At 35.9% G+C, this 26,252-nt stretch overlaps 1 protein-coding gene across 6 annotated transcripts in view; it reads right to left on the bottom strand.

Annotated features, from left to right (window-relative positions):
• LOC119085311 (dual 3',5'-cyclic-AMP and -GMP phosphodiesterase 11) overlaps positions 1–26,252 on the bottom strand; it is a 119,334-nt gene that overhangs the window by 61,120 nt on the left and 31,962 nt on the right. For all 6 annotated transcript variants that reach the window (XM_037195685.1, XM_037195682.1, XM_037195686.1 and 3 more), the window contains one exon: positions 12,957–13,037. The gene's annotated coding sequence lies outside the window, so the exon portion shown is untranslated. The remainder of the gene's footprint in view (positions 1–12,956; positions 13,038–26,252) is intronic.

The raw sequence follows: 26,252 nt of genomic DNA, 5'->3' as shown, positions 1-26,252 counted from the left end.
ATTTTACTTTCACAATAAAAATTCTTTATGTATAAGACCGAAAGAGTTGCGGGAAATGAACATAATTGCTTGAAAAGACACATTAATATCATTTTATAAAGCTAACTTTCACCAATTTGGTAGTCAACTACCAAATTATCGAATTATAAATGGCAAGCAGCCTAAATAATTTCATCATTCTGTGTGCAGCTCTCAAACAGTAAACATCTCTTCCACATCTCTATCAGCATGGTCGTCAACTACCAGTTTGGTCAACTACCAGTTTGGTCGTCAACTACCAGTTTGGTGGTCAACTACCAGTTTGGTCGTCAACTACCAATTTGGTCGTCAACTACCAGTTTGGTCGTCAACTACCAGTTTGGTCGTCAACTACCAGTTTGGTCGTCAACTACCAGTTTGGTCGTCAACTACCAGTTTGGTCGTCAACTACCAGTTTGGTCGTCAACTACCAGTTTGGTCGTCAACTACCAGTTTGGTCGTCAACTACCAGTTCGGTCGTCAACTACCAGTTTGGTCGTCAACTACCAGTTTGGTCGTCAACTACCAGTTTGGTAGTCAACTACCAGTTTGGTAGTCAACTACCAGTTTGGTAGTCAACTACCAAAAATTAAGCTTTAAATAGGCGAGCATGTAGAATAATTTTGGCAGTCGTCGTGTAGTTCTCGAATAGCAAACATCTCTTCTTCAAAAATTACGCTTTGTAGTCAATTATAGCCTTGGCGGTTAGCTTCCAACTACTAAACTTTCGAATAGTTAACTCTGAGCTCTTGGTTATCAGATAACAAATAATTATTATTTGCCTGGTGTTGATATGCTCATGGTGGCTTTGCAATTTTAAATGTTAATCCAGCACCATAACTAACAAAACTACCGACTACCAAATTTTCTGCTAACTTCCAAAATTACCAACTACCAAAAATACCAACTACCGACTGAGAGCTACCAAAACTACCAAATTTGTAGAACAGACAGATAGACAAAGCGGCCATAATAGGGTGTTTTTTCTAGAAGAAAAGAGACCTAAAAAAGGTCTACAAAATTGTAAACCGATCCATTTCCCGCTATTTCCGAGAACACATTTATTGGAATTGTAAAGGGAACACACAAAAAAGACAATCAACGAACTGTAACATGAATAATATATTTATGAAGAGTGAAAGAACATCAAGTGTTTATGAAGGGGAAATTTTCATTTTTCATATTTTTAATAAAAAAGCTAAGCAATAAAAGCCCGTAAGTTCAACAATAATTAAAAAAACAAACTCATTGTTTTTCATCAGCCTAAGCATTACTTTGCCCAATATTTTTTTTCTTTCTTTCGGTTCATTGTTATGCTACATTTTTGAGTAAAATTAAATATTGCCGGTAATTAATATCTCACCATTAATTATCAGACACTAACATTCTCACAATTTAGAAGAAGAAGAAAAAATAGATTAATTAATCGCATCGCATTTGACAACGTAAGAACGTCGCTTCAAGGCATATTCACACAAAAGCGTTATGAATGTTGTTAAGACACAAGTTTCTTGAAATTTATCATTCATATTATTTAACGTCCAAAAATAAATTATACCGATGGTAAGTGGGCTCGGTCATATATGACGTACCAAAAAAATAATGTAGCAGTTACTAAGTGGGCTCGGTTTTATCTGTGACGTAATGATTTTGTATTTTCTTTCTATCGAATACTTAATAGGAAAACTCCTATGTCTTTGTTTGGGAAAATCCCCAAATTATAAGATGTGGTATTTACACGCTTTAACATTTCAAATTTCTAACTTTAATTTTTTTCAAAGAGTGCCATTTTGTGAATTCGCAATGACACAATGAAATTCTCAGAAAAATTTGACAGTGAGACATTTGAAATGTCAAAGACTGTAGATGAACATTAATTTAATTTTTAATGAAGAGACAATACATGAACTCATAAACTTTACACATTGACTGTAAACGATTTGTTGGAAATTCGGAATTTTCATTTTTGCTCAAAAAAAAGTTTGAACGTTGTTTGCGCCAGGGAGCCGCCGTCAGCTAAAACTTCTTTCGGCTCTATAAAATTGAATTTTGATCCGAATTGAGTGGGAAAAAAATCTTGTGTTCCTTGAACCTTTCTGCATACGAGAAAAATAGAAGTGCTTGAAAAAATATGCTGGTGGCGCTGTAATTCAAGATGGCGCCCATCAATACAAAAAAATAAGCAAATCTGGAAAATCCGGTAAATGCTTTTTTTAAAGTAATTAATGTTTTTTATTTTTAACATAAAAAAGACATCATTTGGAATAATTTCGCCCATGGAACCATGTCAAAAATATTTCATTTTATATTTTTAAATAAATTTTCAAAAATCAAAATTTCATAGAGCGAAAAGAAGTGTTAGGCAACGTCGGCTCCCTAGACCAAACCAGGCCGATCCCAGCTTGGCAACATCGCGATTTGAGTTACTGGTCGATCCATCTACGATAATCAACCATAAAATCGCTTTTTACATTCAATATGAGCGAAACGGCTTTTTTGGACAACTCGCACTTGACTATAAGTTGAAAAACCGCTGAAGCAAATTCATGCTGAAATTTCACAGCCTCCGATTGCATCTATGTATGGTTCAAAATTCAACTTTACCACCATATTTTTCTGTCATTAATGTGCTGTTTATTTTGAATAAATTAGGTAAATACTATTTAATTTGTCACCTGTTATCGACAGCGAAAAAATTTGCGGTGGGCTACAGTTTCTGTGGTCGTTTAGGGCAACAAATGAAGCAAAAGATTTCTTTCACCCAATATTTTCAATCTAAAATTCTTCATGCAAAAGAAATTACAGGTTTGATAACATTACTGATAAATGCTAAAAAAAATGATTTTCATTTGTTCGGCGTGAATAACTTTATTTCCACCACTAAAATGCAGTGAGAAGATTGCGTTTTGTTGACAGTTCAGGTGAGAAAATTTTTATTTTGTCAACTCTTGTGTCTCCCACAGGATGGAAAGGAGCGAATTGCTACCGTTACTTCGCCCTAGTCACAAACTTTCACTCATGTTGGAATTTCATATTTAAACAAATAACCATTCTGAGGGGAGTCATATTTTCTTAAATCACAACCTGCAATTTCGGATTGATATTATTCACTCTACCCCATTTAGGCCCACAATTTTAGGTGTGTGTCAAACATTCAATTTAGAAAAGACAATTTTCCAACAATTGAACTTTCAAAATTGAATTCTATTTCAAATTTCCTACTTCAGTTCCGCGAATAACGTGATTTGATCTATTTCGTTCAAATACAAAATGAGCTGCCTAATGATGAAGCGTCGATGTTTCATTTTAAAATTCTATATGTTTTCCAAACCGCAAATAGCCGGTGGCATACAATCCGAAAATCATAATTTTGCAATTTTCGGTTTTATATCCTCAAACGAGACACCAGCAAAAATTGAAAATCTCAATCGATATAATAAATGATGCCTCGTTAAGTATAAAATAAGACACACAAAACACACCAACCAACTTCCCAAAGTGTAAGAATATTTTAACATCAGTCGCATAAAATAATTTAATGTTGACATTATAATATACTTATATATAACGTGATGACGCTCTAGGATATGATAATTTTTTCGAAAAATATTATAAATCATGGTTTGACTTTGTCATTATTTATAACGCTAATTTAATATACCAATAATTAAATTGACGAACAGAAAACATACACTGAATGGTAACAGTGCAAAGTGTCTTTTATGCTCGTAAAATATAATGCCACGAGATAAATTTTAATTGTTGTTGTTACCCCTCCCCCTTCGGGCCGAAAAGACATTTTATTATGGAAATTAATATCAAAAGCGTGTTTTTCGCTTATGCATTTCGGAAAGACACAATTTTAACGAACCAATTTAAATATAAATAATTTCCGTGCTATCTATTAAATGTTCGAAAAGAAGATGCGGACCGCTCGTCCACCGAACAGTTCTCCTGGTTTTTGAAATTGTAGTAATAATTAATCGAATTTTCTTGTAGCTAAGGATATGGCACGACAAGGCGTTGAGAAAGTGTCGAGAAGTTTATGACTTAATTTATCCAAAAGCTTGTAAACAACACGGAACGCTATAATGTCTTTCCATTTTGATAAGCTTAATTAGAAATTCAAATATGTTTGCGTCGGGAAATATGTTCTTTTGATAATACTAAAACATATTCTCGCTGTGTTACGCAAGTACATAAAATGTAATGCGATTCAGAACGTGACAATTTATGGGAAATATTTTAGACATCAAATTTCGGCAGTGTTCTGCTTGTCCTCACATTTTCTGATATTTGTTATAATAATAAGCTGTCTGTATAATTGCGTAACGTATACCATCCAGTCTTTCTGATAATATTGACTAATTTATCGAAATTGAAATGCAAACGTGACATTCTGGTAACGGTTCGTTACAGTGTCTGTTGATATGCCACGGAAAATTTTTGGAAAATCGATTTCCTAAAAATTTCCAAAAAATTATGCTCGAGGTAACAATGTTTTTTACGCATCAAAAAATCGATTCGATATAAGGGACGTCCGCAATTCAGTGTTGCCATCAAGGTCTTATAGGTATTGCCAGCATGCAGGACTCTTCACCGAATCCACTAGTCCCTTTACACAGAGAGAAATAAAACTACAATGAGACAACAATCCTTTTTACTACCATCGGTAAATAACCCGGTCCACTGTCCTCCCGGAATTCAGATCCGTTTTTTTTGTGAACTGACCGCCTGTTACTTTAATCATCAATAGAATTCAGATGGAAACAAGAAAAATTGTCTGAATTCCCTGCCGTTCTGATAGGGATTACAGTGGACCAGGAAAACGTCATTTATTTTTAGGAACTGACCACTAGTGAGTTCAAACTTGTTAAAAGTCCAAATGTTAGTCGAAAAGATTGAAAAAACGTAAGAAATGTCTAATTAGTAGGAAGAACGTCAAAACAAGGACCTGATGTCCACTTAAACCAAATGCAACTTTTAACGGCTGCGTACGAGGTAAGAATCCGCAATCATTTTCATTCATCAAAAAAATACCGAAAATTGAGTTTATCTTAGGTCTACGTCGTTGTTAGCAAATAAATCAGTTACTTAGCACGTTACTAATTTTTCGCATACACACGCCAACCTACCACTCCTCTTAATAGTGTCAAATTTAATAAACGCCAAACCATAAATGATAAACGTGTACTTCCGATGGAGCAATTAACGAAGAAGAAAAAAAAAACAGAAGACAACGACATTTTCAGTGCACGGTCGTATCAAGACAAAAAAAATTCAAAACGCCGACTGTTCAAATTAATTTGTACAAATCGTTTCTTGTACACAGTATGAGGTCAACACATCATAATTTCGATTTGTGCGATGTCCAAATGAACAGCAAAAGAAGAAATGCATTTTCATTCTTACAGCTTATTGTGAGAGTCTTGTCTACATTTATGGTTGGGATGTGTGGAGGCACGAATATTGTCGGTATTGAAGCAAATTGTCACGTCGTTACGACCTATTTGCAGTAAACATTTTTTGTATCATGGGTTAGTGTATGGTTTTTACGACATTATTGCTCGGCATTATTGGTTTTATGGTGAATTCTCTGTTGCACTTTGTTTGTCTAGATGCAATTTATTTCTTTTTCCCTTTCTGACATGCTATAAGAACCAACATCAGAAGGATAAATTATCCGGTACAATAGAAAGATGCCTCGGGGGAGACAATTCATTCGATATCTGGTAATCTGGTATAAGTATTTTATAAAATGGAAAATGTGGGAGAGCAGGAAAATGAGGCTTGGTGTACCACTGACTGCTTTATGGCGATTTGATGGGAAGTTAAACATATTCTCAAGAGTATTGTCAGTTTGAGCAATTAATGAAAGGCTGTTTGTCCAATGTGTTCATGTTCAAGGGGAGATACGAACGTTGGTTCTATTTTAAGAAGAATTATTGAACAGAAGTAGTAGGTTTTATTTGTTGTATTCCTCCAGATTCCCGTACAAAGGGTTTTAAATAAATTATTGAATCGGTTTATCTCGATCCAGAAACTGGATTCAGAATCGACAACTGAATAGAGATGTAGTTGGTTCTTCGTATAAAATTATTTTCTTTCAATTAAAAATTACAACGAAAATTGAATAGTTTTGTGTAGCACGTCTGTAGATATTTTATTACTAAACGAATGTGATTCCATGGTAGCTGAGTGACTCGCTTTGAATGGGACACACACTTCACAAATAAATCGAGAGCGTACTTGTATGACCCCGATGACCCTGTTGAAGATAGTGAAAATTTTTGTGTTGACAATTTTTGTGCTGGCACAAATTATTTCTGCTATCACAAAATTTGAAAGTTGTCTCGCACAGGAAAGTCACTTAAAGCAGCTGAATCGGCACTCGAACCATGAAGAATCATGAAAGTCGACTAACATTTTCTTACAAAATTTTCTGCTTGTGCATGTATTTCGAGTGCTGTCACTTCCTTATTTTAGGCCTTTAAAGGTGTGTTCCCGCGTATCTAATAAAATGGCGATCTGCGTGACCTCCCCAAAGTATACAGCCTTGTGCCAGACACTACGAATCTTTTGATAGTGGCTATTTTTGGAAACATATTTTTCCAGATTTTCTTGAATTTTCCCATATTCTGCTAGGTTTTACTAAATTTTCCTGAATTTTCCCCAAAAAAATATTTCTGCGAAAATTTAGAAAAATTTAGGGAAAATATGGGAAAACGTTTTGTCGGTTTGTTGAGGCGTTTCCACAACTCAAAAACATAAGTTTCGGAACAAACACTTTTAAGCTGATGTAGTGTAACGACAGTATATGTTTCAACCTTAGCTTATTTTAGAATTCTAAAAAGTTCCGAAAACTCCGAAAGAATTCTGATTTTTTTGAACTAAAATTCTCTAAAATAAGCCCTGATGTGAGGGTAATGTCAAGGTTTTAATAGAAATTTATCTGAACCAAATTCGCAATGTCTACGTAGAAAACTAGAAAATCTTTTGTGCATCCGACAACTGAAATACGACCTATTTTGCCATGATTTTTCATTAAGAAATGTCAGTTTTTCCCGAACTATATATCGTGCGGGAAAAAACTTCATTTCTTTACGATTTATAGTGCGGGAAAAGAATTACATGAATTTTTCTATGACTATACGATTGATTAAATTTAATATGGCGAATGTGAAGTATGTATGTTTTCAAGTAAATTGATGTGTTTTGTCTATTTCAGTTGTCCGATGCACAAAACGTTGTTCGTACCTCGACAGGAAATGGATTTTTTCAGCACACGTCCTAATTTTCCTTAGGACTGGTGCTGAAAAAATCGTCATTTCCTGTCTTGGTACGAAAAATACTATTGTGCACCGGGCAACTGAAATACGACATATTTTGCCATGATTTTTTGTTATGACATGTCAGGCTTTCCCGAACGATGTAGCGTGCGGGAAAAAAATCATTTCTTTACGATTTATCGTGCGAGAACGGTTTTGAATGAATTTTTCCATGACTATATGATTGAACAAATTTAATATGGTGAATGTGAAGTTTGAATTTTTTCAAGTAAATTGATGTTTTTTGTCTATTTCAGTTGTCCGGTGCACAAAAGGTTGTTCGAACCTCGACAGGAAATGTATTTTTTTCAGCACACGTTCTAATTTACGTCCTAACTTAGAACTGGTGCTGAAAAAATCGTCATTTCCTGTCTTGGTACGAAAAATACTATTTTGTTGTCGAAAAATGATTCCGAAACGAAAAATTTTCTTCTTCATGAAATTGAATATAAAATTTGCTTGCGTAAGCAATGAATATTGGTTAGTTAAACCACTGGTGCCGCTTGTGCTTAAGTATCGAAACCAATGGACCGATTTAATAAAGTAAATTCGATCAATTACGCAGATGATACACAACATACATCTTAAACTTAAAAAATATTTTTTTTTTCTGTAATATAAACAATTTTGCAGAAATCTTTCAACCAAATTGCAAAGCGAAAACTTTTTTTTTCGCTATCTCCTCAGTATTTTCGAATCAATTTCGAACACAAACATTTGTTTAATCATTGTTATGTTTATGTAAATGGAAATTTATTATGGGAAACATTTATATAAAGAACTTTTTAGAGTTGGAAATTATGCCCAGGATGCGTCATTCAAATTGATGTTTCTCGTGAAATGCGAGGAAGTAAATATAGAAATTGATTTGTGTGTTTAAATATTGGAGAATCGCAATGAAATTACCCATGCGAGAGAAGAAAGAAAAAAAAACTGAGAGAGATCAGACGAAATTTACTTTTAGATATACACAAAACAACAAAACAAAACAGAAAAAAAAATATGAAACCGGAAAACGTTTGCATTTGGTTATGTGTTTGTGCGTAATCATGTGGCATTTTAAGTGTACAAGTCTCAGACTTTACAAAGTGAATTTGACGATAATCGAAAAGTATAAAGTTCTTTGAGACGATAAAACATTTTTGATGGTAACAACCGGCTCTCCGGCGATGTATGATCAGCAAGCAAAAGTCTCGATAAGAAATTCTTTGGAAACATTAATATATTGTAATCGAAATGCTGACTAAGACAAATGAGCTTTTTTTCGGTCCATATAAATGGTATCCATAACCTATCCTTTTATAAAGAAAAATGAAGAAATAGAAAACACATCTATAACAAAAGCACTTCGACTGCTTCTTACTCCTTACCATTTCTTTTGTTGTTCTCTGGCAAAGGAGGAAAAAAATGAGAAATAAAAGATACACATCATTGACCTTGAACAAATAAACCGAAAAGGACCGCACTCATATGCTGCGATAGTATTATACATGAGGATTATTGTATGGCTGAATGAATTGTCTAAAGTGGAAAAATTAATATTCCCAATACGCACAAACCGAATATGTTTTATGTATTCAGCAAAAGGAAGAAAAGAAAAAAGAAAAATTGTGGATTGTGGTGAAAAAGAGAAATTTTTTGTTAAAAAAAAAAACTTTCGCCAAAATTCACTAGCCGCTTCCCATACAACGATCCATACATACATAAGCTTTGGCTAATGAGCTTATTCTTTGTTATCTATTTTATGCGGATAATGTTCCGAGATAATTTTCCACATAACAAGAGTGTACAAAGCTTTCAGTTTAGTTAAAGAAAATTTACTGCGGATGTTTTCGAATGTGGCATTGAATACGAGATGCTGAATATGTTTCGCTTGGTTATGGTTATACATATTCGGTGGCTGTGTTACAATCGGTTTCAATTTTACATCGTACATAATAATTGGTTTGGTAAATGGAAGTTGTACGTTTAATAGATTAAGATAAGCATTTTTGTTGCGAAATTAATTTCGTTTTAAATAGCGCCGGGGAACAATTGGTATTAGATGTACGTACACATGGCAGATAAGGGATTGCCCTTCTGTAGTTTTATGATTTATTTACTTGTTTATGAATAGCACAACATGACGCTCTGCTGGGGTGATCAATATTCATTCGTTTCATTATTTGTACCATGCATACATACAGCGGATTAATTTCTGTGGGATAGATAATCGGGCATAATTAGTCATAGCAGATTTTATGGTAAGATTAATTGTGAATTCTAAAGAGATAGAAGAGTTATTCATGACAGAGGTGGGGTAGCATTAAAAAGCCGGTAATGTATAATCGGACAAAACATTTAAATGACAATAAAAGCGGTCCGTGAAGGATGCATTATTTGAGAAAATTTAAACTTCAAGTACACAACACAGTCGACATTGAATTTCAAGGTGGCTGGCCAAAGCATTTTGGCTAGTGTTTGTATTGGGACGCAGATTCTCAATGGTTCTATTTAAAAATTGTTCGCGCAATGACATTGGTGTGCCATGATTTTTTCGAATTATTTTGTTTACCGGTGTCTGTTCTTTATGTTGAGGGATTGAGTGGAGGCAGTATCTTTGGATCGAGATTGACAGTTTTTGCAGCAAGAAATCCAAAGACCTTTTCTCACCAGTTTCCTTCCTTATCATTCTGCGCAACTTTGTTAGAAAACATTTTGTGTCTGGACCCATTGGACCAACCGTTTCAAAAGCCACTGGTGTAAAATGGTAGTGCATTTTCAATTCACAATGTAATGGTTGTGTTTGCGTCTCTCTGCTCCTTCTGCGACCGCTCCTGCATTTTTGACGAATTAGGCACGTATGACGAAGCTGGAGTAGCAGAATTCCCGATTATTAATTTTTTAATAACATGCCCTTTATGGCTTGTCAGAATCGTTAGTAAACCAATAAAAACAATGTTGGTTTGTTGGTGTACATCGGACTTAAAACGTTCGGTTCATTGATTTGAAGATATCGGTGGCTTTCAATCATTGAAACACAACAAGAAACCCATCACCAATTCACCATTCTTAATCGAACACCTAACAATTGCCATTCACCTTTTACAACTCTCTTGATCGCTTCAATTTCAATTTCCAAAACAACGTGCCGGTTCGACCCAATGAGACGGACATTATACACCCGAAAATAAAAAATTTATTGACCGATATTTCGAAGGCGTTTAACGTAAAACCCCTCTTTAAATCTGAATCTTAAACGGTCTGCTTATCGTCATGCCATAAAAACTTCTACGATTCCCTAAAAAAATACAATTTGAACTCCATTTCGAATGCATGACAAAAGGGCGAAGAACAGAAGAATGTGTAGAGAAAAAGCGAATCATTAAGTGTGAAAAAAAGCAACAGAAAAACTTTCCACTGATTTTATTCTTCCTTTTTTTTCGCCTTTTAAATATCATCATTTACATTTTCATTCGATTGCTGTGTAGTTTCCACTCAGAGACAAGTTACCAGTACTTTTCCCACGGAAAATTCCTCTCAACTTAAAAAATAATCAAGTGATTACTTCAGTCCATTTAACATGCGACCGTTACAGCTATGTGCTTTCGTTTTATCGTTAAATTAAAAACAAGAAGCATGAAAATTTTTTATACGGAACTTCCAGCGTTAGGGGTGAACAAATTTCAAGTTTAATTTGGTGAAAATATATTCTCGCTTTTGTCTATCGATTGTGTAACACCATGGCTGGAATTTAAAAAGCTTAATTTACGTATTCAATCGTGAATGGGAAGCGAACACAACGGCTGCAGATGTTCAACCGAATAACGAGCACTGATGTTTTATTGCATCAGAACAACCCTGGTTCTTATATATATACGTGAATAATGGATCCACTATAGTGGAGGCTATCGACCCCCTATGGTAACCAATATCCATAGTGTCTAGTCGTTTATAAACACAGGAAAGAATATTCCAACAAGATTTACATGATTAAGAGAACAGTCTTTTTCGGGTAAAAATTTTGTTATAAAATAGAACGCACACCGAATAACAAAGCCAAACAACGATATTTTAAAAGCACAATGTATACTCGCTGACGCGCTGCTTTCAACCTGTGTATTGAAGGATGCAATATATATACACACCAGTCTCGGGATATTGAAAAGTAAATTAATATTCCCATTATATTTATGCTTTGGCAATATAATATCGTAGCAGCGAGAAGAAAAAAAGTTTTTCATGAATGCGAGGTGTGATTAACCTTATTTTCTCTAGTTCTGGGATGAAGATGAAATTTTCTCAACTCTTGTTTTGACAGTGAAGAACATAGAAAATAGTCAGCTTATGACAGTTCTGGGAAGAACATGCCTATTTTCTTTCTTTTTTCAACAGGGGAGAAAATAGAAATTTTCTACCCCAAACTGTCAGTTTAAGATAGCTCCAGGGAGAAAATGTCTGTTTTCTCCACTCGTGTTTTGACAATGGAAAAAATGGAATTTTTCTCTACTCTTGTTTTGACAAGGGAGAAAACTGCTGCCTTTGTTATTGTTTTGAAATATTGTGTACAAAACTAACGTTTTTGATTAGTGTAAAAAAAAGGTTATTTACGCCTGACATATTTGAAAAATATTGTGTTCATCTCTGGAACAAAATAAGAAATTTCAACTCGAACGAATTGCTTTTCGTGGAATTTTTAATTATCTTTTTTTCACCCTAGGTAAACAAATAACTATTTTATGTTTGCATGTTGAGTTTGGAAGTGGAAGTCGTGCAACTATAACCATATCCAATTTTATTAAAATTTATTTTTTTTTTGTAGTTAAAGTAAGTTAAACTTGTGCTGCTAACTTCACAGAAAGAGTCTGCCAAACTTTTTTGTTGTTGTTTTAGGAACAACTCAAAATTCAAAAAACGTTCAATCAAAATAGTCTTGGCTTTATTTCGAATCCTGTAGCAGACCGTACACTTTCGAACGTCATTATTCAATTCCGAATCAAATCGTTTAATCTTAATAAATTAGCCATCAAATCCTTATTATTTCGTCTTAAATCCTTTGTTCAAGCGTTCGTTTTTATGTACATAAAATCTGTTGTGCACATTAGTCATCCTTGTAAATATCGTAAAAGTCAACCGAAACAACAGCAACAACAAAAAATCGCCTTATTTATTATTCAGCACATTCATCCATCCGACAACAATAAGTGTGTAATGCACAAGTTGGCAAATCATGTAATTAAGAACGTGAAAAATATGGTGAAATATGATACAAGTAATGTAACCAGAGATATTGTTATGTCGTCTCGTGGTGGGTTGATAGAGAAATGAATTAATTTGATATTCTGCGTTAATATGAACCAACATCGTACATGGAACTATATAACATAAAACATCGAGTGAACGACTTGCGTTGAAAATTTGACCGCTTTTGCTGTTTATGCACAAAACGTTTTTTTTTCTTTTAATTCGATAATTTCTCAGTCAAAATCGAATTTCTGTTGAGAAAGGTTTAAACGACAATTCGGAGAAAGAGAAGAAAAAAAAAACTTAGGAAAAATACGAGTCGGTTGATTGTGTCATTTTGACCGAATAATATGAAAAATGATATAGCCAGATTATAAAACCACTTACCGCCTTTCCTTCGCTGTCGCCACAGAACCGGCGGATTTGTATTACCGGGAGATGCCAGTTTGACAAACGATCAGCAAAAACCTGTAACATAAAGAGATAATTAGAAAAGTTTTCGACTTTGCCGTTTCGAAACCATTAGCTTAGCCTTACAATTATAAATCTTTCGTAAACATATTGAACAGATTAGATGGCTTTGTGCGATTAAAATAATTTTCAAGTAATTTTTTGTTGGAGCAGATAAAGGTAAATATTATGTGTCAAACCCATATCAATTCAGCACCACAGTACAGTGTTATTTCGTAGAACACTTGAACGTATCAAAAAACATAGAGAGATTACAGATGGCACTCCTCTACCCACATACGCACCATCAATTTTATCGTCTCCGATTTAAATGTATTGAAACGTCGGAAACAAAATTCGGTCAAACCTGTGACACGTTCTGTCATGTCCTACGATTGCTATTGGGACAGGGAATTAAGGGAGACACTTTTTTATGATTAAATGTAAATGTTGTAGGTGAATAGCGGAGGGAAAGTGTAATTTTACCGACAGAACATAAACTGATAAAATATCCTCGTAAATCAGATCAAGTGAGGATATTCCCTGAGGTATTTCCATAGATTTTACGAAAATAGTTTTTGTTCAGGTAAACGGATGGTCGGGATGGTCATTAACGACCAATTATTATTTTACTACCTGTCCCATGTGAAAGTTGACCATTACGTAGCAATTTACCCCATGCGAAAGTGATCCATTACATATGGACTATTTTCGGTTCATTTTTTTTAATTTACCGATGTGGTGATCAACTTTCTCATGGTGAAGGTAGTGAACCAGAATACATTGGATGCTGCCACGTACTTCATTATTTCGGAAACAGTTTTATGATACTCGTGTGTTTTTGAGCAACTTGCTTCGTCAACTGTATACCTCGCCGTCGGCTCTACAATTGTCAAGAGACCAAACCTCTTTGCTCAAAAGCACACTTGCGATCTACCTCATGTAATAAATTACTTTCGCAGCATCGAGTGTAACCTACTATTGTCGGGATGCTCATTGATTTTATTTCATTTTACCAATATTTTCCAATATTTTGCGTATAAATTTGCTTCAGCTGTTTTACAAAATACAAACTGGTCCACAAATATATCAAAATACACTTTGCTAAGTCGCCATATAAGTTTACTGGTCACACGAACGCTTGTCGTAGTGGTAAAACCGTATAATCACGGAAAAACAGTGTGATCGTATGAGCGGTCCAGCTGGTAAAACAGTTGATGTAAGCTTTGACACAAGTTTAGCTGACCTTTACTGTACGTACATGCTAAAAATGTTTGAAAATAAAATTTGAGCAATTTTGATACAACCCCGAGTGCATGAAGTGTTAGCGAAGTTTTTATCTCAAGTGTCAACAGCTGCAACAGAATACAGAGCAAGAGACGACGGTTTTGAAATTTTCTTTCAACGAACTAACAAGCGAATGGATTACCATGTTTATCTTAGCAGATATTGCGAAATAAGAATTCTGGGGAATAGCAAACTTCAAATAACCATCACCGAGAAAATTGAGCTGTTTACAGTCTGCAATTATGAAGAAACGTTCACTATCAACAACTTAAAGGTTATTTGCCTGTTCAGTCAAGGGTCTTACGTCAGAAAATATGTCTTGAAGTCGGTTTTATGAAATGTTAATGTTGAAAATAAAAGCTGAAATGATTGAAGTGACGCCACAATAACAAATCTGCAGACAAATGATTCTCTCCGCCCAGTTGGTGCAGCGCCATCTGTCATCATTTATCTGCAAATCTGAACCGGTTTTGGAAATTTTCGTTTGAATAGGAATTAAAGAGGTAAAGTTCGTTGATGGGCAGTATTGGCCTAATGGTGTAGGAGTTATTCGCAAAAAAATTTTTGACTAGTTTTTTGTTGACACGATACTGGAGCAACACTGAAAGTTTGGTTTTTGGGGGCAGGTTCGTGGATTGTGGATTTTTCGGAGTTTTTTCCAAAAGAATTTTTCCCTTTTATCATTTCATAGAAACTTGCACGACTGTTTTTGTGACCAGAGCGAAGCAAGAGCTGTCATTCACATGAGTTGCATTTTCTATTCACGACATAAATAAGGAAATGCTGTTTGGTTACTCAATTTAATAGATTTTTGTAGAATTCTGTTACATTTCGAGTACATTGCGTCATCTAATGTCAGCGCACTTTTCTGTGATCCAACTTCACAGCGATGACGTTTCACCAGAGTGAAGTTACTTCGGAAGAAAACACAGCGCAAACGAAGAATGAAGTACCGATGTTTCCCATAGAGAAATATGCCATCTATTCTGCATTTTTAGAGAGTGAAGTTTTAAAGTTAAAATAAAAGAATTTTTCAACAACTTTTCATAGCTTTGTCAATCAAGGGACCTGACCTATCCATAAGGTGGGACCCAGTATATTTTGGTGTACACGTTCTAGGTTCTTGGAACTCGTGTGCATTAACGACACGAACATACACATATATAGGGTACATAGCCGTATATCTACCAATGTTTTAATACCGAAAAGGTTTTTGTTTTCCATTTAAATTTTGCTTATAAAAGGTGTAGATATATTTTGATATTTAAAGTAATTTAAATGCTCAAATCAAGAAAGTTTAATGTTCTATGAAATTAAAAGGTATTCAAATACAAATAACGTATTTTCGAGAAATTAATTAATTTTGAAAAGCGAAACTCGCTCTTTTGCATGTTTATTGCTCATATAAATCAACGGTGTGTAATTCGACAATTAAAAGCAAATATTTAATAAATATTACCAACAGAACGGTGTGAAGCATTGAAAAGCGGTTTTAAAATGGGAGGAGACGTTCAACAACGATACTCTAACAAAAATGTGTGTGCGACTATCGGTGACTCTTGGTATAATAAATAATAAAAAAAAAAACAAGAAGCTCAGCTACTTCTCCCTGATACTGTATATTGATGATTGTGATTGTCTAATTAGCCGGATCCGCTTATCATCCAGATTACGTCAAATTAACTTCAAGAAATGCAGATAACAGTAACGTAAAGCGTAACGGCTTTAATCGCATCAAATTTTCGATGTTACAATTTATTATTCATACAACAACGAGTAATGCTTATCGGAATGGATGTGCGATAAAGCACTGCATGATTTATGCATGTGGCGATGTACTGGATTAGGAAATACCGATGAATATGGGAGATTTAATTTGACGTCGCCATCACAAGTTAAACGAGATTCTATATTTCACAAATGTTGGTAACGTAATGGAAAACAAAGTTGGAATTGGTGATAACGGGACGAAAAAATTAAATTTCCTGTATTATGTCAATAAAACCGCAATTATTGTAATTGATATGAAATTTTAGGCAGATTAAAGGAAAGAGGTTCAATCACCCATAATAAATTTGATATTTTTTGACTTAAAAGCCATAAATTGTAACAGAGGATTTTTTTTTATTTTCTATTTCCTTTCGACTGGTGGATTTTGGTGGCTTAAAATTGTTCCACAAAAAAAATAATCAGAATAATAGGTGATATTGGATTCTGCAAAAGTAATTCATTTATGACACATATGATAAAATGAAACTCACAAGTGTTTTTTTTGAGCAACAAGCAGGTCTTATGTATTCAAAAGTTGATTTCCACATAGGAAAATTAAAAAAAAATAACCGAAAATAGTCCATGTAATGGATAGTTTTCGCATGGGACAAATTGCTGTGTAATGGTCAACTTTCGCATGGGATGAGTAGTAATAGTAGATTACTATACCAAGAAACTTTGAGATATTCAAGAAACTTCGAGAAATTCAAGAAATTTCGAGAAATATTTCTTGAATTTCTCAAAGTTTCTTGAATTTCTCGAATTCGAGAAATTTCAAGAAATTCCAGAAAATTCAAGAAATTCGGGAAACTTCGAGAAATTCAAGAAAATTCAAGAAACTAATTTCTTGAGTTTCTCGAATTTCTCGAATTCGAGAAATTTTAAGAAATTCGAGAAAATTCGAGAAATTTCAAGAAATTCAAGAAATTAGTTTCCAAAAAGTAGGCCCTGCAGGGAACTAAGTTGATATCTCATATCCAGATGATACAAGATATCAATTTATTTCATGTGTGAAGTATGCTATTTTACTCAACGAGAAGGGTTTTCACCAGGGAGGGAATGACCCTATTATCCCCCTAGTAAAGTAAAAAAAAAATATTCAATTGCGCAATTGACACGATTTCCTTTTTTCGGTCATAAAAACTTCGACAGGAAGTCATTATCGACGCGAAACAACACGAAAAGCGAGCGACAAGCTATTTCGGCAGCATTTTGCAATAACCATGTTTAAAAGACATTTTTTAAATGGTAGAAACTTGGTTATTGCAAAATGGTGTCCTTCATTCAAAGAATAAGTTTGGCGATACAACGCGGTAATGTAGCCTCTATTTTGGGAACATTACCACCGTCGAAAAATTTGAATGAAATTTATTACCTATAAATGCATAGAGAACAAACTGACTTAGTAAAATGTAAATAGTAGATAGTAGTTGTAGTGTGCGTAGAACAAAAACTCAAAATTGTAGAACGATTTTCTAGAAACAGGGTCTGTGTGATGCAACTGGCAGAATTTTCCGTAATAAAATCTCAACATTTACGTAATGGAAAAACCAAACTCTGTTTAATAATTTATTTGGCTAACTTTTAACTCCGTTGTCATGTGGGTCGTTTACGAGTAGCTCGTTTCGAAGAACAAATTGATGTCGACTCGATTTAAGTAATTTGGTTTTTCCCTACAAAAATTCTGAATTCAGTTCGTATTTCAAGCAGAACGTAAGAGATTGTGTAAATTAAAAGAGAAATTAACATACCAGGTCTTACCTTTGAGACTCTTGGGTCAGCGAACGATAAATGTAAAATTATTTTGATTAGTTGAAATTTTCGGAATTTTTGCTTTTCTAGTGAATTTACATAAAAAATTTCCTAAAGTTTGTAACAGAATTACCAAGCATTTAAGGATAAAGTCTCCCATTCGATTCAATTTTCCCATAGGTCAATATTTAAAAACGCTTCATCATCTGTTATCGACAGTAACTAGTGAACAAATAAGTTAAAAATAAATGAAGTAAAAGGTTTTGCATCGAACTCTGTATTTTAAACAAAATAAGTAGTAGATTTAATTGTTATAATACCATGCAACTGACATTTCTAAAGGGTCAACAACTGATCTTCTCGAAAGTAGATTTGAGAAGATCGACTTTTCTTTGCTTAACCAGTCAGATCTTTTCACAGCACAATTTGGACACCATTTTTCTATTTAAACGAGGCTGTTTCAATTGACAGTTTTTTCTTTGATATAAAACGATAGCTGAAAACCCTAAACTTAAACGAATTTACGAAACCGCAAATGTTATGGGGTTTTCCCCCCACAATATGACGCAGTTTAACGACGAGCTGAAAAATGTTGTTCGATTGAGGCAGCTGGAAAACATTTCAATTTTATCGATTCGAGAATAATGTTTTAAAAAGTTTAGAACTTGTGTATTGGTAACGGAATGAAATCGACGATTAAAACAATTTCAAATTCCAAAATTATAATCCAATGCGTAAAAATAAATTTTAATTAATTTCAATTTGCAGCGAGTCTACAGCATGTTACTGCGAGTGTATCAGTCTTTTAACTCTTACGATTTAATGTACGGTTGTGATTTATTGCTAAAAAAAACGCCAAAAATGTTTACAGCAACCATAATTCTCTGTTTAATTTCTTTTCTTCATTTTTTTTTGTTTAATGAAATGCAACACACATTTTGATAAAACTTTGACGCGCGGTTAATAATAATAAAAAAAACGAAAGTAATGTCGTAGATTGATTGTTGGCTGTTTTGTTGTTGTTGTTTTTTTCGTATATGTGTGAGCTACAAGATATGGGAACTCGACAGCTATCAGTTTGTTTATTTTTATCATACTCCACCAAATAAGTGATAAACACATTCACATTATTATGAGGTGACAAAAAGCCCGTCCGACAACCCGACAACTTATTCAAATTATTTTGAAATTTAGGTTTATGCCTTTTTTTTGTTTCGTGATTATGAAAACTAATTAAAGTGTCTACGGTGTGGTGTATACACACTTAATGTTAACAAAGAAAAAAATTCCGCTAATAAATAAAATAGCGAAAAATATTTGCAATTTAATCTAATTTATTTGGCACACAAATTCCGGTGCTTCAAAGAAAACTTTTTTTGTGGGAAAATTTTCTTGTTTTTAATTTCAAATTTATTTTATCATCGTGCATTCAAAATAGCAATGACAATTGAACTCATTCTGTAAATAATGGAATTAGATTAGTCGAATTAACCGCACCGGTTTAACATTCACCATGTCAAAATGTTTTGCTATCTGAACTGAATTGAATCAATAAGCTTTAAATATCGAGTTGATCCGTTTAAACAATCAATCAATTTAATCCATTTTAAATTTCAATGTACTGGATGCTGACGAGAGTACACAGTAAATACTATACGGCAATAGAAACGATGTGCAAATACATCATCGGTTGTGAATATAGGAATATTGGTTGCTCCATTTTCTGCTGGATTTATACGAAATGTGAAGAATTACACATGACCCGTGACTCGTTTTTTTTTGCATTTTTCTTTATCCATTTTCCAGATTTGAAAAGTGGATTGAGTAATTTGTATAATGACGCGTAGAAATTAGTATTATATATAACTAAGAATAAAAATATAAAAAGTTGCGTTTTCGTGTGAATATTGTTGATCCGAGGGGAAGCCGAGGTCAATAAACGCACGAAAGCTAGATTTTTCATCCTTTGTCGAAAGACATGCTTGAAACGTGAAAATTACGGTTTTCGACGCATATGACATGTAAAACGTTTTTCGTCACCTAGCGAACGCCCCGAGTAGAAACTAAATTTTTAGGTCTTTTTTCTTCTAGAAAAAATACCCTATTATGGCCGGTTTGTCTGTCTGTCTGTCTGTCCGTCTGTCTGTTCCACAAATTTGGTAGTTTTGGTAGCTCTCAGTCGGTAGTTGGTATTTTTGGTAGTTGGTAGTTTCGAGCTGGATTGACATTCAAAATTGCAAAGCAGTTCACAGTTAACATTGCAATTCGAAAACTTGGTAGTTGGTAGTTGGACTACCAAGGCTATAATTGATTACCAAACATAATTTTTGGGGAACAGATGTTTACTATTCGAGAACTACGCACCGACTGACGAAATTACTCTACATGCTCGCCTATTTAGAAATCGAAAATTTGGTAGTTGGTAGCTTTGGTAGTTGGTAGTTGCGAGCTGGATTGACATTCAAAATTGCAAAGCCACCATGAGCATATCAACACCAGGCAAATAATAATTTTTTGTTATCTGATCACCGATAGCTCACAGTTAAAATTGCAATTCGAAAATTTGGTAGTTGGTAGTTGGACTACCAAGGCTATAATTGACTACCAAACGTAATTTTTGGGGAACAGATGTGTACTATTCGAGAACTACGCACCGACTGACGAAATTATTCTACATGCTCGCCTATTTATAAATCGAAAATTTGGTAGTTGGTAGTTGCGAGCTGGATTGACATTCAAAATTGCAAAGCCACCATGAGCATATCAACACCAGGCAAATAATAATTATTTGTTATCTGATCACCGATAGCTCACAGTTAACATTGCAATTCGAAAATTTGGTAGTTGGTAGTTAGACTACCAAGGCTATAATTGACTACCAAACGTAATTTTTGGGAAGAGATGTTTACTATTCGAGAACTACGCACCGACTGACGAAATTACTCTACATGCTCGCCTATTTATAAATCGAAAATTTGGTAGTTGGTAGCTTTGGTAGTTGGTAGTTGCGAGCTGAATTGACATTCAAAATTGCAAAGCCACCATGAGCATATCAACACCAGGCAAATAATAATTATTTGTTATCTGATCACCGATAGCTCACAGATTTTTGGGGAAGAGATGTTTACTATTTGAGAACTACACACCGACTGACGAAATTATTCTACATGCTCGCCTATTTAAAGTTTAATTTTTGGTAGTTGACTACCAAACTGGTAGTTGAATACCAAATTGGTAAAACGTTGGTAGAGATATTTACTCTTCAACAGCTAGATGTCGACTGATGAAAGCTTTTATTCCGCCTTGCCTCCAGAAAAAGAAAAAAGACCTCACCAGGCTTTAGCCGGTCTATTCTTGTTACAGTTTTCATCACTCTACAAACAGACTTTATTTCATTGTTTTCAGTCTGTCTAGTATACCAGATGTACCGACCAGCTTATAAGTAACGACTATAACGCATTTGCGCAGAATTCCTAATTCCTAATTCCGTACCACTTGTTATTTTTATCAATATTGTTAGAATGTTATTATGATTTTTCCAGATTTTTACCATGTGTGGTACATTTCGTTTCATGGAATAATTCTTTTAAGTAGAATAGCTTTTCGAAACCCTAAACAGCCAGGGTAACCTAAGTTTTGCAATAAAAATTAGAGAAATTATTAAACACTTCTCACAATAACTTACTAATAACGAGTCGTCGAGTGATTGGAAGCCTCTTAATCCTTTTTGAATTTACGGGCTGTTTCAGCTGGAGTTTACTTTGACTCTTTACTATCCTTCTTAGAATAATTTTTTTTAAATTTCCAATAGGAAAGTCAATACTAATGATATTCACATGTTTTTACGGATTTTTTACTTCATCCTCCTCATTCGTTCCCATATTTCCTACACCAACAACAGAGCTTGCCTCATTTCTCCCCCAACCCCCTATATGTGGACGTCGTTATCGCATGACCAATAATACAATTTTTGAAGGTAGAATGCTAGAGATATTCGAGTATTAGTAAGAATCCGAAACCGATTTTTTTTTTAAATATTTTTATTTGACAAAAAAGGTGATTCTAAGCAAAAGATTATTCTACGATGTGCATCGAAAATGAACTATTTTTTTTTAATAAAGTGAATCCTTCTTCTGTAGAAGTTCTACAACTGCAGAATTTTGTCATTGTCAGATGTAAAACAGCAGTAACGTTTTGAGTACAACAGTAAACCAATTTTTTGGCCAGATTTGGAGTTTGAGTTTGACCGTCGATCAGTCAACATCGTTTTGCAACGGCTCTCTGACAATATAGTGTAGAGTTGAATATAATCAGTTTACATTGTCTACTGTCGAACAAAGCGAAAATTTCATCTTTTACGTTGCAACTGTTCTGCTTGAGCAGTGATTTACACCCTAAAGTAATAGGCTTCCAGTAGATCGGAATTAAATTACGATATCAGTGTTGGTTATTAAAAATTTTCGTGCTTTTTGGGCGGTCATACGAGTGGAGCGACTTTTCTGTTAGCGCGTGGTTGCGATCGTATCTTCGATTACGGTAAACGCCTCACAATGAGAAATATTTGTGCATAATCGTCTGGTATGCAGTTATTCTATGTGGTTTCGTGTGTTGAAAAATTTTCCAAACGCGGTATTTTAGACCTGTTGACCAACTGTGTCGCGATTTGGTACAAGGGCTCCAGAACATTCTTCGGAAATTTCGTTGATTAAAGCTATGTACGGTATAACAAAAACCATTGGTTTGTACTTTTGGCACGCGGTGGTTGCGTGTGTGAAAAAGCAGATGAAAAACGCCACGAGGTTTGGTAAGAGACATAAATTGCGGTGCACAAAATCAATCGATCAAGGTCACATCTGGACAATTCACTCATTGCTATCACATTTCTACACAGTATGCTGTGATGCTCGATGCATGGTGATTTTCAACCACAATAGATGGATTTTCAATACAATGTGTGTTCGTCTATTATATGTAGTCATTGTCCTCCCTTTGACCTCTAATTATCACCCAATTAATGATGCTGTTTTACCGAATTTTAGGCATCCAATAATGGATAACGATTCAACCGTAGTTTCAAGCGACACGGAATCTCTGAGCGGTCCGCTTGTCGATGCGGAGATAGGCTCGGATTTTGAGGGAATGACAGATGGAGAAATAAATGAAGAGCTAAAGAACGAGGAAGCATCATCGGATGATGACGGGGTCAACGTTACGATCAGAGAAATAGTGAAACCAAAATGCGCTCAAATGGCGGCAACTTCGGCGCGTCTGACATCAGTGGTCGTGGTGCCACCCCGTAGTGCATCAACTCCATGCTCAAATGAGGCGAATAAAACTGAAGTCTCTGACAATGGCAACCGAGGAAAGAAAAATAGAAACGGATCGGAAAAAAGAGCAGCCAGAAAGTCGAAGCCCAAGGAGTACGCTCAACAAGCAAATCAGAGCCTGATTGCTCTTTTCGCCAAGGCCAGCGTGAAAAATTCTTTGAACACCGCGTCAACCAGCAACCAGGCGGTTCAGTCGGAGAAAAGGGCACGCAGTCCAAGCGCAGTCGTTAACAATCCACGATCAGGTAAGAGATTTCAACCGCATCAGCGGAAACTAACCGAGACAGTTAACGAAATAAGAAACTCTTTGTCTATTGGTCCAACACTAACTACACCGGCCGCAACATCGAATAAATCAGAACCACTCAGCTACAGAGACGCCACTTTGCTCTCACTGAAGTTTATTGTGTGTTTACACGGTCACCCGGTTATCGGTATCACGAACAGTCGCACCATCAAAAGACTGCTCCTGAAAAAAATCGAGGATGCGTTGATGAAAAGAACGGCGGCCCCGATTCTTATCAATTCGATACCAAAGGAGGACGGTGTCCACGTCCAATGCTCTGATTCAACATGCGCAGATTGGCTACATAAGACAATGACTGGACTGATTCCATGGACTGGCTGCCACTCGAAATTGGATGTCATTCCCCAAGAACCACCACCGAAATTGATTCGAACGATCATTTGTGTTCCTTCTACGAGAGGAAATGAGTGGATTCAGGACTGTCTGACGCAACTTAATCCTAATCTTAATGTTGGACACTGGATTATCAAATCTCGGCAACCAGTGCGCAATAATGAGAATGTCAGATCGTTTAAATCAACACTTTTCATACGGATGGACGAAGAATCGTTAAATCGTCTCAAGGTACAAAACTACAGAGTCAACTGGATAGGAGGCACCCTACAAGTCAACCTGGAAAATTCCAGAGCAAACACTAAATCTGGGGGAAACACCGCTAAGAAACCCGTGACCTCGGCTACCAACCCGAATAGGGCATCATCCACTGAAACTTCTACTTCGGAAGTTTCGGAGGCTCATCCAGTGGAGGCTGGGCTCACCCAAAATGGAGGGTCCACTCCGACTGGGACAAACTAATAGTTCAATATGTATAATCACAACAAACAGAGAAAAAGACTCGCTACTAGAGATCGTCCAGTAACGTACTGTAACGACTTAAAGATAGCGCAAATAAATCTGCATCACTCTAAAATGGCCACGAACGCTCTGTGTCGTGACCTAAGAGCGGAGCAAACAAATATAACCTTTATCCAGGAACCCTGGATAAGAGGAAACAAAGTCCATGGTTTTGGGCAGTTGCATGACAGGCTTTTCTATTTTAGGAAAGGAGAAAGGCCGAGGGCGGCACTCCACGTTTCGAAGGACATGGAGGCGATGATTTTGAATCAGTTCTCAGAAGACGATTTATCTGCGGTGAGAATTTGCAGAGAGGCAAGTATGGGAGGAGATTTTATTGTTGCGTCGGTCTATCTACCGTACGACTCGCCGCATAGTCCGCCAGGCCAGGCTTTCGTTAGATTAGTAGACTACTGTAGAGACAATAAATTAGAACTCTTGGTGGGAATGGACTCAAATTCACATCACGTTGTTTGGGGTAGTTCTAATGTTAACCCCAGAGGGGAGCAACTCCTGCAGTATATGACGACGACTGATATGCTAGTTTTGAATAAAGGTAGGAGGCCCACGTTTGTTAATGCAGTCAGGGAAGAAGTTTTAGACGTCTCACTGGCAACGTTTGGTTTAGCTAGCAAAGTACATTCGTGGAGGGTCACTGAGCAAGATACGTTTTCTGACCATAGATTGATCAAGTTTAGAGTTGCTGGATATGCACCACAGAGACAACCATATAGAAATCCAAGGAAGACAGACTGGAGTGTCTTTAAAGTGGAACTGGAAACAAGGTTGTCTGCTCTGGAGATGAGAGAGAGAATGCTCACGGCTGAGGAGGTTGATATGGCGAACGAACGGTTGACATCGTCTCTAATGGCGGCGTATGAAGTGGCATGCCCTTTAATAAGACCAAAACCGTTGTACTCAAAATCCCTGTGGAGTGATGACCTGGAAGATAGGAAAAGGGGTGTCAGGAAGGCGTGGAATGTGGCGAGAAGGACAGGTAAAGAGGAAGATTTCGCTACCTTCAGAGCTCTGCAGAAAGAGTATAAGAAGGAACAAGAAGCTCTTGAGAAGAAGGCCAGGAAGAAATTCTATAAAGAGATCGATTCCATTCCTGCCTATGCTAGGATTCACAAGATTCTGGCAAAAGATCCAGGTGCTCAAGTGGGCTCACTGGTTAAACAGGATGGAAGCTTCACTGTGAATGGTAAGGAAACTGCGGAAATTCTACTTCAGACTCACTTCCCTGGATGTCTACAGGTGCCAAGCGTTCAACCCGTAATACCTGACTATCAACCCTCTCGCAGGGATTGGAAATTTGCGGAACGTTTGGTCAAAAGAGGAAAAGTGAAGTTGGCGGTGCATAAGTTCTTCTCGTTTAAATCGCCCGGGCCTGATGGCATTTTTCCGGCATTGCTAAAACAGGGACTAGATATCAGTATTCGCCCACTTGTAAGTATATTTACTAGCTCCGTAGCACTGGGGTATATTCCCAAACTGTGGCAAAAAGTAAGAGTTGCATTCATCCCGAAACCGGGCAGAACCGCTCATAGTGACGTAAAAGACTTTAGACCCATCAGTCTAGCCTCGTTCTTACTGAAGGCACTAGAAAGGCTTTTCGATTTCTATCTAAGGGCTGACGTTCTGAAGAGATTTCCCTTGCACGCGAATCAACATGCCTATCAGTCTGGTAAGTCAACGGACACGGCCCTACACCAACTGACGTACAAGATAGAGAATATGCTGGGAAATGGCAAAATCGCTTTGGGATGCTTCATGGATGTAGAGGGTGCGTTCGACAATACAGGTTTCAGCGTGATCGAGGAGGCCTTGAGGGACAGACAGACTGAAGAAGTAGCCACCCGATGGATTGTTGCTATGTTGAAAAATAGGATAGTAGAGGCATCAGTGTGCGGTCAAAAAGTTGAAATGGGTGTGACCAAAGGCTGTCCACAGGGT

The sequence above is a fragment of the Bradysia coprophila genome, unplaced genomic scaffold, assembly GCF_014529535.1.
Source record: "Bradysia coprophila strain Holo2 unplaced genomic scaffold, BU_Bcop_v1 contig_94, whole genome shotgun sequence".
In the NCBI taxonomy this organism is placed as follows: Eukaryota; Metazoa; Arthropoda; class Insecta; order Diptera; family Sciaridae; genus Bradysia; species Bradysia coprophila.
This window is presented reverse-complemented; position numbering and strand designations above follow the sequence as displayed.